This window comes from Eretmochelys imbricata, chromosome 16 (assembly GCF_965152235.1).
Source record: "Eretmochelys imbricata isolate rEreImb1 chromosome 16, rEreImb1.hap1, whole genome shotgun sequence".
Classification (NCBI taxonomy): Eukaryota; Metazoa; Chordata; order Testudines; family Cheloniidae; genus Eretmochelys; species Eretmochelys imbricata.
In genome coordinates this window covers 11,130,393-11,145,813 of record NC_135587.1, presented here as the reverse complement: position 1 = coordinate 11,145,813, position 15,421 = coordinate 11,130,393, and the positions used below count along the sequence as shown (strand labels likewise).

General features: G+C 49.5%; 1 protein-coding gene across 1 annotated transcript in view; it reads left to right on the top strand.

Annotated features, from left to right (window-relative positions):
- Positions 1–15,421, top strand: part of ASTN2 (astrotactin 2) — a 595,119-nt gene that overhangs the window by 565,870 nt on the left and 13,828 nt on the right.

The window sequence follows — 15,421 nt, the reverse complement described above, 5'->3', positions numbered from 1 at the left end:
TTATCATTACAGTGGTGCTTAAAGGCACTGACCAAGCTGAGGGCCCCGTTATGGTAAGCGCTGCACTTACACAAAGTCAGAGGCTGTCCCTGACCTAAAGAGTTTACTAGCTAGATAGACAAAATCAAAAGTATTATTATCTCCACTTCGCAGAGGGGGCACAGAAAGAAGAGGATTGCGTCTTCGCTGCCCAGTGAACTTGTTAGCCTAGTTCAAGGCAGAGCGGCCATGCTGCAAAATAGCACTGGAGCGGCACTCGCTGGTGCATGGTGCTAGAGCTTTGGGGGGAACATCCTGTGGTGCTTTGAGCTGCAGTGAGCTGAGCCACTCCATGTTTCTTCCCCTGTGAATTGTAGAGAACTTGTTTCTCCTTCCTGGGCACATGGCAGGGGATTGTGGGAAGGCACTGGAGGACTAGCTGCACTTGGAGGGGCGTTCACCTGTCCTCTCTGCAGAGTGGTGGTGGTGGCAGCTGGGGAGCGGTGCAAACGTGAGCTTTAGCCTGCACCTCTGAGGAGCCAGCCAACTGGATTTACAAACGCCACCATGCTCAAGGGCCTTTTTGGGGGGGTGGGACTCAAGTTAGAGGCACAACTTGAATTATAAATTGAGTTAATTTTGCAGCAAAGACAAGCCCCCAGTGACTCGTCCTAGGTCACACAGGAGAGCAGGGAATTGAATCCACCTTTTTGGAGTCTCTCACCAGTGCTTTAACCTTCTCATTACACTGCCAAACACAGCAGCTTATTTCTCTGCTGCTCCTTTCCCTGCATTTCCTTTTGCAAGAAAGCCTTTCCTATCCAGAAAAGGAGTACTTCATTCAATGAAGTGAGCTGTAGCTCACGAAAGCTTATGCTCGAATAAGTTTTTAGTCTCTAAGGTGCAACAAGTACTCCTTTTCTTTTTGTGAATACAGACTAACATGGCTGCTACTCTGAAACCTTTCCTATCCAGGTAGCTGCTGTCTACCCTCCCCGCTCGTCGTCTATTGTACTTTCCAGCATTCATTCAATGTGCAAAACTTTATGCCAATCCAACCCCCCCAGACACGAGTTGATTCTCAGCTCAGATTTGTTTTTCCCCCACCCTCCAGTCCGTGGTCTGTTCTTGGAACAACTTTTTGGGGAATGCTGGTTAGCCTGCTTTAAAATGTTTACCGTCCCTGAGGGAAGGCGTAATCCTTCAAAACCACTTGCTGGCTGCCTTGGATCTGAGTTTAGAGATAGGGCTCCAGTATTCAGAGACAGTACTTCCATGTTAATGATCATTCATTTCTGTATCAGATGGGAATGGCTGATAGAATCAAATCCAAGATGGTTGTGTCAGATGATTTTAAAAAAAAAAAACCCTGAACGCCGATAAATCTCTATTCAATTTGATAGTTTTTTGGAGTATTTTATATAGAACTGTCACACATTTCTAGTGGTTTTGCCCTTTATTAAATTCTGTAGAATTTTTCCATAATAGCAATATTTATCCACTTATCCAACCATCCGCCTTAACGTGTTCACTGTGAAAACGCTAAACAACAGACCATGGAAATGCTAAACAAACACCTTCACAGCTGTTCCAGGATGTGTTTTGGGTACATACAGTGCAAGAAGCAGACCTGGCGGGGCTGGTGATAGCAGCTGGGAGTTGCATGTGTCAGTTGTGTCACCGTAGGCCATAATACTCATAGATATTGCACAGATATTGCCCCTATGCACAGCACATCTCCCCCAGCCCAGCATTGTTGGTGGCCCAACAGGACCGTCTTGTCACTGCAAGGTTTTTGTGGCGCCAGCCATAGGGAAGTCAAGGCCAGCCATGTGGCAGGGTTGGAATGTGCAGTGGATCTCTTGACAAGGCATTCCGCCTGCTTGGGTAATGGCACTATAAACACGGGCATAGCGTGACCAGTCAGGCAGGAATTCAGGGCCCGACAAAAGCAACCGAAAATTCCTTCCCTTCCAGGGAATGCTCCCTTCCTATTGTCTGCTTGTTATTCACCACAAAGTGGCTGGGGGGTTAACAGTTTCTTAATTGCAGAGTCACCATCAAGCAATACACTGAAATGCATTCTTGCGGCTTGTGTCGAGGGGCTGATTTTTATTTTTTTATTGTAATGGTTTCTGAATAGGAACACTCACAAAGACACCCTTACAGACTCTACATTTGGCAGATAGCTCCCGCTCCACTGAAGCCAGTGGGAGTTTTCCATTGACTTAAACGCTAGATCAGCACCGTCGTGAAGCCACACACTTGCTCACCCAAACACACAGGACACGTTTCTCAGGAAATCCCTCCCCTGTGTACTGTCATTGGGCACCTCCGCCAGCGGTAGCGATGGTGGAAGCACTAGTGTAGACAGGACAGCAGCATATTTGCCACCAGGGCATCTAACCTTGCTCAGAGTAGGTCTAGAGGGACAGCAGTAAACATGCTGGCTCTTCCCAGAGCTTTGTCCACACTAGCAGTCTCATGCCCCCACGGGGGATGCCTTGCTAGTGCAATGGTAGGAGGTTTCCTGAAAAGACACAGTGTAGACAGGCTTTACAGCCAGTTGCACACAACCTCAGTCTCCTTTTCAAACTCATGCATAGCACATTTACACCCAATCTTAAGTAATTAAGACACAAACACCCGCCGTGCTTAGATTCGTTCACACAGAGGATGCCTACAAACCAATGCAGAGACACCCTTATCTTGAGATATACCAATAATACTTAGCATGTATAAACACTTTTCATGTGCAAAGCACTGCAAAGACATTAATTGTCACACACAGACATCTTGAGGTACAGGCAAGTACGCAGCTCTGCTCACACAAAAATGCACCCATGCACGCTCGTCCACACAAAATCCCTTAAAATTTCAACACTTTCCCCTATAGGCACATCAACACTTACTTGGAGTCAACCCCGTGTACGTACACAAACTGTATTGGGAGAAACTGGGTTGTCTGTCTATATCTCTCTGTCTATCATAGTCATTTATAAAAGTGCCTGTCACCTCAGTAACCTAAGTGCTTAACAAAATCATGAGAAAGCACAAGCCCTGGGAGAGAATGGTGTTTTCTCACTCTGTTTCCCTGAGTACAACACACAGCCTGTGCAACTCGTGGTCAGGGAATGTTGTGAAGGCCAAAAGTATAAATGTATTTAAACAAGAACTAGATAAGTTCATGGAGGATAGGTCTATCAGTGGCTATTAGCCAAGATGGTCAGGGCACAACCACATACTCTGGGTGTCCCTAAACCTCTGACTGCCAGCAACTGGGACTGGATGACAGAGGATGGGTCACGCAATAATTGCCTGTTCTTTTCATTCCCTCTGAAGCATCTGGCACTAGCCCCTGTCAGAAGACAGGATACCGACTAGATGGACCTTTGGTCTGACCTCATATGGCCCTTCTTATGTTCTTATGAGGTGTGAAGTGATATGTACAATGATTTTATTTACATATGTATTTATTTATGGGCATTGTTCCTGGGGTGTGTCTCACACTTCATTCTGAACACACTCAAGTTTGGGCACAATCTGATCTCTTCTGGCATTGAGTCCCATAGCCTGTGTCCTGCAGCTAAGAACACTCTGGTCCTAGCTCTTGGGATCAGTCCAGCTGCCTCATCTGAGGGCAGGGGGGATTGTCTTGGAAGGTCATGAAGGGTGAAGCAGATGGAGATAACCGAATCCCTGTCCATTGAGGGCTTGTAGATTAGGACCAGGGCTCTGAATTCTGTTCTAAAGCGAATAAGGCGCCAGAGGAGCTGGCAGAGCGCAGGTGGGATGTGTTCACATCAGCACTCTGCACTGGCCTCAGGCATTTTGTGTTGGTTGTGTTCAGACCCAGAGAGAGTGAAACAAAAGCCTTGCTCACTGTAGCTGAGTCTTTTCCTGAAAGCAAAACACAGTCCTCTAGCTAGCCAAGCAGCTTTCATTGGGAGAACATTTCCAGAACCTGAGTGTGGATCTGATGATCTATTGCTCCAAAATCGAGGAGTGTAATTATGAGACTGTAATGGGTTAGAACTCAATAGGCAGAAGGTTCAAATGAGAGTGTAATACAGGCATTGATGGACTCCAGGCATACAACAATAGTGTCATACGTGTGACAGGGTAAGGTTGGTAGAAAAGCCAGTCAGTCATTTTTCGACGAAATGTTTTTCATCGCAACCTAAATATTTCGCAGAATCAAGTTGGTTTGGATGAAAATTTCTTTGGGAAGGTTTCTCAGGTCCAGGATGGAATTCTGAGAGAGACAGATCTATCCTCCATGGTAGCCAAGAGCCTGGTAGTTAGGACAATCACCTGAGATGTGGTAGACTCACGTTCAAGTCCCTGATCCAAATCCAGTAGTTCCGGGGTGTGAATGCGGGTCTCCCCCATCTCTCGCTGAGTGCTCTAACCTACAGAGTCAGCATCTCGTTCTCTGGGCCAATGAATATTTAATTATTTATACAAAGTGGAACAGTGCCAACAGGAGAGACTGACTCTATAGCCCAGAGTTTTGGGCCTCGTTCAGAGGAGGGACCCCTATATCCCCAACCACTGGGCTGTTGCTATTCTAGATTGGGACTGTCTCTCAGTCTCTCCTATTTTTTCTTGAAGCATGTTGAAAGGTCTAGTTTTGATGCTGAGGTGAGACAAATCCTGAAACCTTGACATTTTTTGACTAAATGGAATTCTTTTCCCGCCAGTCCTCGTCGGTGATCATCCCATAACTGAATATCCAGTGTGTCCATATACCTACATGGTTACTTAGCATCGCTACATGGCAAATGATGGGATTGTTTATTGGCACTCTTTTCCCATGGCCCAGGCAGTTAGGTCATGATATCCGACAGCATCTAGCAGTTGCGAGAACCCAAAATATACAGTAAACAGCAGAGGCAGGAGAGAGCAAGAGTCAAGCATGTGGAGTGTCAGAGAGATGCAGTGGTAGGTTGGGCCTGCATCCATGTCATCATGTAACAGAAACTGTTCAGCTCCCACACAAAGTGTGGTTACGTTGGGTCAGTTCTTGGCTGTAGCACTGCCCAACCCAGCCACTCAAAAATCATGAAATTGACTTTAAAATCATGGGATCTGAAAACATAATAATATGTTCTGAGCTCTGTTTATTTGCCTTCTGGTTTTTGAGCCTTTCGGGTTTTGCATTTTCAAGCTTTTCTCTGCAACTACTAGGCCTAGAAACTTACTTTTTGTTTTTTTATTGGAAGCTGAGATTCTCCCATAACCATAGGACTCCAGGAGCTGGGGGTTTAAGAAAAGCACCAGACGAGTGATAGAACTGCAAGAGTTGTAAATTTTGGATGGGAAACCTATCAGGAAGATGTCATAGCATCTCTCAGGTGCTACAGCAACTTACCTTATGTTTCAGCAGAAGTGGTCTTCCATCTAAGTCATGAACTAGTTTCCCAGCATGATGGCAGGGGCCACTATGCTGCCGGGGCTGCTATCTTTTGGGAAAACCAGATATTCTAGCATCACGTTTTTAAAGGCACCCTGGCAATTTTTAAGAGCTGGGTTTTTAACCCTGATTTCCTGGACAAATCTAAATCAGGAAATTGCATTCTGTTATCCTGCATATCCCCTGCAGCTCCAGCAGAATATACATGATGATAAGTCTTGAGAGGCATTGCTGTGTTTGCCATTCAACCTCTGCTGCATTTCACCCAAGAGGTGAATAGCAGTGCATGGATGGAGCCAAATATTTATTATTTGTGTAAAAGTATTGTTCATATTATTCAACCAAGAGCATCAAAGAGGAAAAGAGCCAGGTGTGTGATGCAGGCTGGGTGGCCTACAACCCACTGGAGACCTGGGAAAACATGAGAAGACCTGTTAGAGGAAAGCTTAGCATTAAATGCCTCTGTGCTATGTTGCAAGCCCTGCCACATCGTAATGTAAGGCATTTCTGATTGGCGGGCATGTAGGGTAATGCCTTGAGCATGGGGCTGGGAGCTGCTGAGTTCTGACCCTGACTCTACACCTGTTGTCTTGGGCAAGCCACTTAGTCCCCCTTAGTCGGTGGACTTGGGTTGCCAACCCTCCAAGATTGGCCTGGAGTCTCCTGGAATCGTCATTGATCTTCCAGCGATGATTGAAAGCTATCCGGGAGATTTGAATAGGATATTTTAAGAAAATGACGTTACATTATGGGAGGAATCTCCCGGAATAGCTTCAGTCAGAGTTGGCAACCCTACCATAGACTTCAGTGGAGTTGCACCCATTTCCATCGGGTCTGTGTTTGGCCCCAAAAGTTCGTGATGGCCTAAGTAGTCGTATTGTGTCTCTCCACTCAGCCTAGGAACATACAGTGTATATCAAGTGTCTGCCTACATTATCCTTCCCCTCCCCCCCATACACACAGAACGTACACTTGGAAAGAGCCTTTCTGGGTTTTCTCCTGTTTCTAATGTCTCCGTTGCACAGGGTGGTGAGATGCAGATGGACAGTTTAAACAAGGCTAGGTTGGGCTTGGCAGCAGCTCCAGGGAGCCTGGATCTGAGCGATTCCCCCTAGCCATGCACTCCAGTGGATGAATTGATGGCTAAGGAAGTGTTGTGGCTGATTTACTCAGAGCTGGACTCCAGGGCGGGGTGTTCTCTGCTTGAGTCCTTCCCTTAGCCTTGCTTCCCTTTTGTTTTCCTCATGTCTACGCTCCAGACAGTCCCCTCCACCAGGCCAGATGCAGTCATCTTGCTGCCTGCCCTGTGGATTGCCCTGGTGTCTGCATGCCTTAGCAGCTTCATTTCCTCCCAGGGCAATCCTCATTCTCTGGCTCCACCAGGGTCTCCTTACATCAGCTCTGCCAGGTCAAAAGCTCTGCAACAACTTGACATGAAGTTGTGCTCTGGTTGTGTGGCTGACTGGCAAGACAGCAAGTCTCACTGGTTACAGCAGGTTGGCTGATGTCAGCGGTGGGACCCTTGTGAAGGTGATTAAATACAGGTCCCATCTGAGGTGTCTGATGGAAGGCGTTGACTGGTGTCAAAGGGAGTGCTGGTGCTGGATCCAGGACCAGTGGTGGGAGATCCCTGTGTTCCACCCCAGACCCAGGTGATGAGATACGTTCCCAGTCAATCTACTCCTCCACGGGCTTTGAGGCGGACACACCGTTGCGTTAACCTATGGCAGCCCAGCCTTGTTTCTGCTCTCTTCCCCTAGGAGCCCAAGTGAAGATGCTCAGTTGCAGTGATTGGCTACTTTCCGAGTCTTTGAGGTGATGTCTGGAGACATCTTCTCCACCCAGGGACTGGTGTAGTTCAAAGCCCAGACTGATACCGCCCCTAGCCAACCATCACCACTTTTTGCCCTGTACTGGGTACGCGCCTGAAAGCTTTTGTGCCATCTGTCCTCCTCAGTCCCCATAGAAAGCGGCTGCTGTTAGATGTCCGTGGTCTGCACCCTAGAGGGCGAGGGGGAGGGTGGGGAAGGAGAGAGAAACAGACACACAGTTAAAATCCCATCCGAGAGCTTATGGAAAAGTTTGAAAATTTCCCTACCCCTGTAAAAAAAAAAAAAAAAAAGAAAATGTTTGTTTCCAAAAATAACTAAAAACTCTCCCACAATAGTTTGTTGTTCAGTTGTTTTCAGTTTTTGGTTTTTCATTCATTAAAAAAAGAAAGGAAAATTTAAAATTTCCATGACAACAATTGGGGGAATCGTTTTGTAAAATTCTTTTGATGTTTTTCATGGAAATCCTGCCCCTTTCATCCCTTTGCTTTTCCTCTCATGCAGGGACCTCAGACTCCCCTCCCCCATGCAAAATATGCCCCTCATTCTATCTGCTCTTGGTTCAAGACTAATATCAGAACAAATAATAACACCTAGCCCTTCTAAAGTGTCTTTGCATCTTTAGATTTCAAAGAATTTTACATTATCAGTAGCATGATCCCCATTTCATAGATAGGGAGACGGAGGCACAGGGCAGTGAAGAGACTTGACCAAGATCACCCACAAGGCCAGAGCAAGAAATTGTACCCTGGTCTCCTGAATCCCAATGTAGTTCCCTATCTACTAGGCAACACTTCCTTCTGTCACCTTGCCCATAGAGACAACCAAACAGGGTCAAACTTACTAAAATTTTCCAGAGCTAATTCAGCAGTTCCTGCTGCTCTCTCCCTGTGGGAGATTTATGTTCTCATGGGGATGCCAGGGGTCAGGGGCTCTCATGGCTCCTCTGCCCACATGAGGGGCTGTAGAATGACCTCATGGATGGTCCTACCCCAACTTGTCCCACAGGTCCCATTTATTTTCAGTGTGCATACAGCATCCCTTCACATCATGATCGGGAATTGCATTGGCATTCATTTTTCAGTGCAAGTAGCTGGTTTAGTTTAGTCGGAGCTCCCTGTTGATCCCCTAAGCAGTTTTCTGCACTCCTTGGTGTTCACAGCTCCCCAGCGATAGAGCATGATGGTGCAGGGAACTGGAGGAAAGAAAAGGGAATTTAATCCATTTCACAGCTCACCCCACAAGGCAGCTTTTTATCCCCATCTCTTCAGGTTACTTCCCAGCGAGTTCACTCTCCTTTGTCTCTCCCCCAGAAATGCACAACGCGTCAATTCAGTTGTTGCCACAGCAGGAGGGCAGTTTTACTGATGGCAGCGGTGTCTTTCCTATGAGGAGACACCCACACGCCGAGCCAAGTGCAGAGAGGAGCTTGGCAGGCTACCCAGAGGGGTCTCTTGGGTTTGCAGCACTAAATAGCAGAAATAAATTCAGTCCTGTAGTTGCCCGGTCCTCTCAGTGGTGGCATTTACCAGTGGGTCCCCAGTGCTCTGCTGTGCCACCCGGTCTTGGAGAAAATGAAACTGTAGGTCGGGGGCATTTTCCAGCTTCCAATCAGAGTTGTGTCCGTGAGGACAGTAGAGTAGGCTAGACAAGGAGAGAGGGTGAATGGGGATGGCTTGTGTGACACGGGCCTCGGGCCAATCACTGCATCACAAAAGCCACCAGCACAGTTAGTGCCCATAGGCCCAGCTCAGGAAGAGGCCCTTGTTGCAAGCCCGACCACCTAGAAGCTGTCCTAGCAGGTCTGTGACATGGGACAGCTGACAAAATTTTCCCTGCTGCTGTCTCCTGTTATAGGGATCGTGAGTTTCACTCTCCAGCCCTGTCAGTCCTGCGCCTTTTGAATTTATTTGCCGACTTTTAAAAGAGGGACCAGAAAAAAGAGAGTCACTGCGGAGCAGAAAGGAAAAGAGAGAGAGAACCAAAGGGGGGAAATAAAGTTCAAGGAAATGGAAGCGAAGCACCTTTCACCTCTTGCCTCCCTTTCCTGCTGGGGTCTCCACGGAGAACTAGATGTGGTTATTTTGCTAGCATTGCATGCCTGCAGAGCAATTCTTTCCATCACTGAAGTGGGTACGGAGCTGGGCAGCCCTTCCAAGCACTGCATGTAGGCGCTACTGAGGATTTCGAGGGCCTTAATATAAACCCCTTTGATAAGTGTGAGTGTAAGAGCCAACTGTGAGTAAGGGAAGGAAATGGGCTACTCCCCATGCAGAGCAAAGAGAGCTGGAGGTGGAGGCAAAAGGCCGAGTTCCAACACTTCACCTGGGACCTTGCAAATCAGGAGCCAACACAGTGACAGTTCTGGAGAGCTCAAAAGCATGAGAACAGGAGATTAGCTGGCAGCTGTTGCTTACTAGGGATCTGGGAAAGCAACCTGCTTCGGCAGTGTGAGGCATGTTCATGCAGAGGTCTTTTTACCCTGTAATCACTGGCGGATGTGTGAGCGTTACTGGCCATGCCAAAAAAACAACGGAAAACCTGGGAAACAGAATTGAGATCTACACTGTATGTGTGCACCTCTCGTGGCCTGGAAGGCTCAGGCGATTTGCACTGGGATGCAGAGCCTTTCACCTCCAGGTCACTAGATCTCATCCAGTCCCATGTTGACCATGATTCAGTCGTTCCCACCTGACAGCCGTTCAATAACGTGTATGCAATAGGCTGTTGGATCTCAGTCCAGTTAACATTCGTCACACCCTTATTGGCAGTGTCTTAGCAGAGACGCCAAAAACTGAATGAGTCTGGCGACCAAACTAATCTCTCAGCCTTCGAACTGCAAGAAGAGGTGGAGCCTGTCAGTGGGTCACGTAGAGAAGCTTATGTTCTTGCTGCCCATGTTGTATTTGGACTGTGAATAAACAAAGAGCGCTCCCAAGCTCAGCCACTCACCAGCACCAAATTGTTGCACAATTTGGGCCCAATCCAAAGGCGATGTGTAATTTAGAGTTTCCTACACTCCATTAGAATCCCTCAGACCGACTTACATGTCAGTATCTGAGGGAGAGAACGTTGAGCATGTCTAATAAGTTTGGGCACCAATTTAATTAAATCAGTTTAGAAACAGCTTGAGATAAATTGTCACCACCACCATCACCCGTGTGTGGACACTCTTAAACCTATTAAAGAATGATTGAATTTGGTTTAGTGTAAATCGTTTACACACCACCACACAAAGTTGCACCAGTTAGACTCGCTTGTTTCCAGATCACCCCTTTGGCTATGCCACTGCCACTGTGTATGTGTGGAGCAAGCCCTAGTGTGATGTGCATGCTGGGAGGAGCGAGGAAGGCGATGGAAGTGACACCAGTTTAGGGCACGGATACACTAGAGAGTTTGCAGCGGCACAGCTGTAAGCTCTCTGATGTAGCTGCTCTAAGCTGACAGGAGAGAGCTCTCTCATTGGTTTAACTCAGGAGTGGGCAAACTATGGCCTGGGGGCCGCATCCGGCCCTTCAGACATTTTAATCCGGCCCTCGAGCTCCCGACAGGGAGCAGGGTCTGGGGCTTGCCCTGCTCTGCATGTGCCATGGCTCCGCGCAGCTCCCAGAAGCAGCAGCATGTCCCCCCTCCAGCTCCTACGCGCGGGGCAGCCAGAGGGCTCTGCACACTGCCCCTGACCCTGACCCTGCCCCAAGTGCTGCCGCCGCAGCTCCCATTGGCTGGGAACTGTGAGCATTCATGGCCTGCCATACAATTTCCATACCCAGATGTGGCGCTCAGGCCAAAAGTCACTTTTCTTAACTATTCCAGCACCCATGAGCAGCAGTAGCTATGTTGGCTGGAGAAGCTCTCCTGCTGACAAAATGCTATCCACACCAGTGCTTATGTCGGTGTAACTTACAGTGATTTATTCTCACACACCAAGCGACATAAGTTATGCTGACGTAAGCTGTAGTGTAGACATAGCCGTAGACTCCCTCTAGAATTACTGAGGTTCATCTCCGAATTTGGCCCTTTAACTCAAGAACATCTGGCTCCCCTCTACAGAGTCTTCCCTTTGAGAAAGACCGGAAATACAGGAGATTGCAGTAGCTGGATGGCTACAGGCTGGAAATGTTAACAGCTGAACTTAACAACCTGGATGGTGGAATAGCCGGCGTGGGGCGACCTTTGCTCCATGCAGCGGACGTGAAGTCACAGAGTGGGAATGCTGCTTTCCATCCTCTCTATAGTAAATGAATCACTCCCTGGTTTAACAGAGGGTCACATGACAGGGGACTTACAGGCTAGAGCCGCTGGCAAATTGTGTCCATGACACAGGAGCTTTTTGCATTTGGGGGCTGCTGGACATTGTGAAGGCCTCTCAACAGCCAACGTTGTTGGAAAATGATGTCTTTCAGACATAACAGTGAGGTCCTGGCCACTCATTAAAGATGCCACACTGATGTGTTCTTAGCACTTAGAGCTCTGCTCAATGTCAGATACTGGCCTTTCTTCTCTTTCCATGTCCCATAGGAGCAAATCATTTCATCATTGCCCTGTGGTACGGTGTCACCACCTTTGTTATTGTGACATACCCTTATCCCCTCAGGAATGCCTGGATACATTCTGGCCTCCTTAAAATCACTCACCAACTAAACTGAGGGTGAACCTTGAAATCAGCACAGGTGGCTGCTGTGATGCGAGTAACAGATTGCCAGAGGTATTGACAGAAATGCTCCTTTAGACACAGTGAGGCCACTCTGCCCAGCAACTCCAGACAGCCTAGTTCTAAATATCTGAAATTTGGTTGCCCCTACTTCCTTTGGAAGACTATTCCACAATATGAGCTCTCGTTGTCAGGCATCTTCCCGCGCCCCCCCCCCCCTCGACATTCAGCCTCAGGGCTTTTTCCATAGCTAATTCCTTTGCACCTAATTTGCACCCTCTTGGACCACACCCTGAACAATTCCTCTCCTCTCCCATCTGTGTAGATCTTCTTTTCCTTCTGTTGTTTATTTACCTTATTATAGCCCTGCTGCCATGCCCAGCACTGTACCCAGCCGAGGAAAACACCCCTGCCAAGTCAGAGGTTCCTGTTGAGTTTACACTCTAATGCAGGGCTGGCCAACCTGAGCCAGAGAAGGAACCAGAATTTACCAATGTACATTGCCAAAGAGCCACAGTAATACGTCAGCAGCCCCCCATCAGCTCCCCAACCCCTCTCCCAGCGCCTCCCACCCACCAGCAGCCCTGCCGATCAGCGCCTTCCCCTCCTTCCCCACACCTCCCGGTCAGCTGTTTCGTAGCATGTGGGAGGCTCGAGGGGGGAGGAGCGAGGGCACGGCAGGCTGAGGGGAGGGGGCAGGAAGGGGTGGCGTGGGGGCAGAGCCTGTGGCAGAGCCAGGGGTGGAGCAGTGAGCATCCCCCCGGCACATTGGAAAGTTGGCTCCTTTAGCTCCAGCCGCGGAGTCGGTGCCTAGATAAGGAGCCGCATATTAACATCTGAAGAGCCACATGGGGCTCCGGAGCCCCAGGCTGGCCACCCCTGCTCTAATGTGTACAAGGGGTAAGAAACAGGCGGTTAACACAAAGCCAGGCAAAAAAAGGGACGGCGGGTTCCAACCTTTCCCCCCCGCAGAAGCTATGAGGGATTTCAAGGGGAGCAAGAGTCAAGCCCTTTCTGGGATTGGGCTCATTATGACCAGGATATTCCCTATGATTCCTGAGGTGGAATTTCAGAACATCCTTGAAGGGCTGGAGAGTTGTGGCTTAGTGGATATGGATAGTTTGGGTTTTTTTTTAATTCTGACACAGCTAACCAGAGCCAGGTTAGAATGTGTGGGACATAGGGCCCGCTGCCCACTGCAGCATAGTATTGAGGGAACCCTGCTCTAATAAACCATGATCCAGGAGGCTGTGTACCTTTTCTCAATTAACCCAGCCCTGCCAGTGTTCCTGGAACTGGTGACTGAATAACTTTCCCATTGTGTCAGGGTGAGCTCAGTGACGAGTCAGGCGTGGTGCCGGTCTGGGCCTTTGACATCATCCAACGCTGCTGAAATATTTTAAACACTCTTCCAGGCAGAGACGCCACCTTCTGACCCCCCTTGCGGTCGAAGCGATTATGTGGGCACTAATTACAAAGTGCTGCAATTATGTGCTGATAAAACCTCTCGGCTTTAAAGGAAAATGCTGTGGCACAGATTGGAGCTTGACTGACTGAATGACTACAGCTGGGGCAGAGGTTAGGGATTAAACTTGTGTTCACACATTACAAAAATAAAAAATAGCACATGCAGAAACAAATGACGCCGGTATTGCACTGAACATCAGCTGGCGGGAGAACTGTGTCGTTCGCTCTTTTTGCAGCTTGTCACCTTTGTGTTAAGCTGGTTGTGGAGAAGGAGGAGTGCTGTCCAGCAATGAGAGCCGGGGACTGGGAGTCAGGACTCCTGGGTTCCACTGCCGGTTTTAACCGCTGCCTCACTGCAAGTCGCTCAACCTGCAAGTGTCACAGTTCACCACTCTATAAAATGGGCCTTATCATTCCTGTGGGCTGCAATGGTTTTCCATATGCTCTGATGCTTCCAGTCTAAACAACTTCAGTTTTAGATGAAGGGACCACAATAACAGGGTAAAAGCAGTGTCTCCGCTAGAGGGCACTGCATGGGCTTCTTCTCCGTAACATGCTGTATCAACTGAGCTTCACAAAATGAGAACTGTCCCTGTGGGCAGGCAGACTCCTTGGCGATGTATAGACAGAACTGTGCCCATGCAGACCCCAAATATAGCTAAGAAAAGACACTGTTTGCACTGATGGAGCGTATCCCTTGCTGTGAGCTGCCTTGGTGCAAATGACAGAGTTCCTTGTCGACTCTGGAGGTGGGCAGGACATAGCTACATAGCTCGATGGCCCTCGATGGCTGAATTGGGGCTAATCCCAATCCCAGACAAGGCCAGTGTGTGGAAAAGAGCAGAAGCCAGTTCGTACGTTGTGTATGCGTGGGTAGTACACGCTGTAGCTGGAGGGATCCATTCCCAGCCCAGGCAGATGTACACGTGCTCGCCATGATCGACCTTGGACGCTACAAGTAGCAGTGTGCCCAGTGTGTCCTGGCTAGCCAGAGCAACGTGGTCCTGACGGCGTGCCTAGCCAGAGCAGTGTGGCCCTGATGGCGTGGCTAGTCACAGCAGTGTGGCCCTGATGGCGTGGCTAGCCAGAGCAGTGTGGCCAGAGCAGTGTGGCCCTGACGGCGTGGCTAGTCACAGCAGTGTGGCCCTGACGGCGTGGCCCTGACGGCGTGGCTAGCCAGAGCAGTGTGGCCCTGACAGCGTGGCCCTGACGGCGTGGCTAGCCAGAGCAGTGTGGCCCTGACGGCGTGGCCCTGACAGCGTGGCTAGCCAGAGCAGTGTGGCCCTGACGGCGTGGCTAGCCAGAGCAATGTGGCCCTGACGGCGTGGCCCTGACGGCATGGCTAGCCAGAGCAGTGTGGCCCTGACGGCGTGGCCCTGACAGCGTGGCCCTGACGGCGTGGCTAGTCACAGCAGTGTGGCCCTGACGGCGTGGCCCTGACGGCGTGGCTAGCCAGAGCAATGTGGCCCTGACGGCGTGGCCCTGACGGCGTGGCTAGCCAGAGCAATGTGGCCCTGACGGCGTGGCTAGCCAGAGCAATGTGGCCCTGACGGCGTGGCCCTGACGGCGTGGCTAGTCACAGCAGTGTGGCCCTGACGGCGTGGCCCTGACGGCATGGCCCTGACGGCGTGGCTAGCCATCTGAGCACAAACCTATCTGAGACTCCTGGTACGTACTCAGGTCGCCCGCCTGTGGCACCGCCCCTACGCTGCTCTTTGCAGCTCACAAGCTCAGTCACGGCGAGTGCCTGTACGTCTACCCAGGCTGGAAATTGCCCCTTCGGCTCTGTATGGTAGGGAGACCATCCGTGGGGATGGTACTTCTGAGACAGCCAAGGCTGCTGTGGACTCGGACCACAGCGAAAAGAACATACAGCACAGTCCGGATCCCACTTAAGCTTCCACAGCTTTTAAAAGAACAATTTTCACTCTCTCCCAAGAGCTGTCAGGTTTGACATTAAGATAATAAGCTGGGCTGTGCTATTTAGTGGCCCGATCTGGCTTCAGTCAGCGGGTGCCCCGTCCCTGGGTCTCTCAGACCTCCAAGGAGGCCAGGTAAGCTCCTGCACTTTGTCAAAGC